We start from the raw sequence: 2,907 nt of genomic DNA, 5'->3' as shown, positions 1-2,907 counted from the left end.
AATAGTGGTTGCCCTTTGGGTGGTGACTAGTACCAGGCACAAGGAATGTCCAGAGGTGCTGGTAATTCTCTATACTGTGTATGCACATGTAAGAATGTAGTTTATATGCAAGATTTGAACACTTTATTATATGTTAATTATACATCAGTTTTTTTTTTTTAATGGCATTAACAAATTTGTTTGCCTCATGAGTCACTGATGAGGAGGTTAAGGATAAGTCCAAGCTATGCAGTGTTTTTCCTGGAAAAAATGAAGCACACTTAAAATTCTAGTTTTCTTGGTAAACCTGTGACCAGATGGCCCTCATAAATAATGCATCAAAATATGGTTAGAAATAGAAAAATTTGTAGTGTGTGATGAAATAAAAACATCCAATGAATATTTGGTTCACTGATCTGATGGTTTACTTATTTTGACTTCCGTTGTGATTTTTGTGGAAGAGCTGGGATCACTGATAAATTGTCATGCACTAAGAATGGAATAAGTTCTGGAGGAGGAGACTCCCTAGCTATGAAACCTTGAATAAGGTACAGGCTTTCTGGGCATTGGATGCTGCCTCTGTTAAATGGAAAAATATTTTATTTGTTCAAAGATAGAAGACAGGATCAAGTGCTCTCTTAAGGCTCCTTCCAGCTCTTATGGAAGTTGGAACTATAAAGAACAACTGGGGTTAAAGCTTTTATACTATTGGAAGTAGGATGGGAAAATAAGTCACTTTTAAAATCTGTAATGATAGGCAACAAAAATGTAAGTGGAATTGGAATCATGCCAAGTAGTAAGAGATCCAGGCCGAAAACATCTTTTCAGACACAGTCAGCTACCTGAAACCAGTGGCTCTTCCCTTGGGGATTTCCCTAGCCTTCAGCAAGGGTTTTGCCATATAATGTTTTATGTATATATATATGTATACATATAAAGAAAGAAAAAAGATAAGGGAATATTTTTATACTTCAAAGAAAGCATTGTATGGTAAATTTCTTCCTTCGTGGATTTATATTTTCAAAGTATAAATTCATTGCAAAAAATGGTATTTCATAAAATGTATGAGCAGAGAAATAGCCCTAGCTTACATCTGGCTTACATAAAATCTCACAACTGGAAGCAACTGCACAGCATCGTGTCTTTTTTCAGTATTGGTAAGTAAGCAGCGTGTGCGCTTGTTGTGGAGCATAGACTCTAGGTTCACGGGGTCAGTAGTTGTGGCTCGAGAGCCCTACAGCTCAGGCTCAGTAGCTGTGGCACACGGGCTTTAGTTGCTTGTGGCATGTGGAATCTTCCCGGACCAGGGATGGAACCCATGTCCCCTGCATTGGCAGGCGGATCCTTATCACTGAGCTACCAGGTAAATCCCGTCATGTCTATTTTTTGAAATGGGCAGCTGAGGCCAAGTGAGACTAAATAACTTGCTTAAGATCATACAGCTAGGGGAGCACAGAGTAGAAACAAAAACCCAGTTCTCCTGGAATAGGCTTCCACCCTATTCTATCTTCTGCTGCACCAGACTGCCCCCTATGGTTCATTCTGGATGCCTTGAGCTCCATGGAAAAGACAGGAGGGACTTCAGCTGTACTTTGTTTTTAAAAAATTAAGAAAGTGAGAAGCTAATGGAACTGAGAGGCAGATGACCTGAGCCCTTCCACTGATAACTGTGCCCTTGGAAAATCATTTAACATCTCTGAGCTTCAGTTTCCTCATCTGAAACAGCATCTCACACTGTCAGTGAGGCAGAAATCAACTGAAGTAGCCTATAAGAATGTGAAAGTACTTTATAAACCAAAGTGTGGTTGTTAAGAGAAGAAATTCTTATCCACTTGGTAAATTAAGGAATTAGTAATCATAGGGAATTCCCTTGTGGCCCCGTGGTTAGGACCCGGTACTTCCACTGCAGGGGTTCAATCCCTGGGAACGAAGATCTCACAGGCCACAATTATATGGCCAAAAATAAAGAAAGAGAAATTAGTAATTGCTAAACAATAATACCTGATAACAACTCTGGGTGAGTATATGTTAACAGAGGGTGGCTATTAGCAAGTATAAAAATCAATGACCCTATAACAGAAATATCCTGTTTATTTATCATAACAGTCTAACATAATCACTTTTAATAATAAGTCTCCAAGGAATCTTCCATAATGTGTGGATGCTGGCTGTAAAAAGAACATTATATGAAGATACATGTCTCTATCTTCCCTCACACTTTGCATTATCAATCCTTTTAAATTTGAGAACCCCAAATGGTAAAAATGGTATCCTATTTTATTTGAATTTGCATTGGCCTGATTATTAATGAGGCTTGGCATCTTTTCATCTTCTTATTGAAAGTGTAAATCGATAAACCTTTATGGAAGCCTGCTCAATAGTACCAAGTAAAAATTTAAGTGCACATACTTTTCAAACCAGAAAAGGTCCATTTTTCATCAGCTCCTTTAGAGAATAATGCTTGCAAATAGATAGGTAGAGGCATGTGTAAGGGTTTTCACTATAGAATTGTCTGAAATAGCAGACAGCTAAAAACAACCCAAAGAACCATCAACCAAGAGTGATCAGAAAAACTAGAATATGTAAACAATGGAAATTGTGTAACCACTACAAAAAAAAGAAGTGGAGCTTCAACATGAGAAAAAAAAAAATGAGTTTCAGGTTTCCCTGGTGGCTCAGTGGTGAAGAATCCACCTGCCAATGCAGGAGACATGGGTTCCATCCCTGATCCAGGAATATCCCACATGCTGCAGAGTAACTAAGTCCATGCACCACAAGTATTGAGTCTGAATTGAGTCTCTAGAGCCCATAACTACTGAAGAACATATGCTCTAGAGCCCACACTCCACAACAGCAAAGCCACTGCAAGAAGTCCGTGCACCAAAACGAGAGAGTAGCCCCCACTTGCCGGAATTAGAGAAAAACCTG

The sequence above is a fragment of the Dama dama genome, chromosome 12 (assembly GCF_033118175.1).
Source record: "Dama dama isolate Ldn47 chromosome 12, ASM3311817v1, whole genome shotgun sequence".
NCBI lineage: Eukaryota > Metazoa > Chordata > Mammalia > Artiodactyla > Cervidae > Dama > Dama dama.
This window is presented reverse-complemented; position numbering follows the sequence as displayed.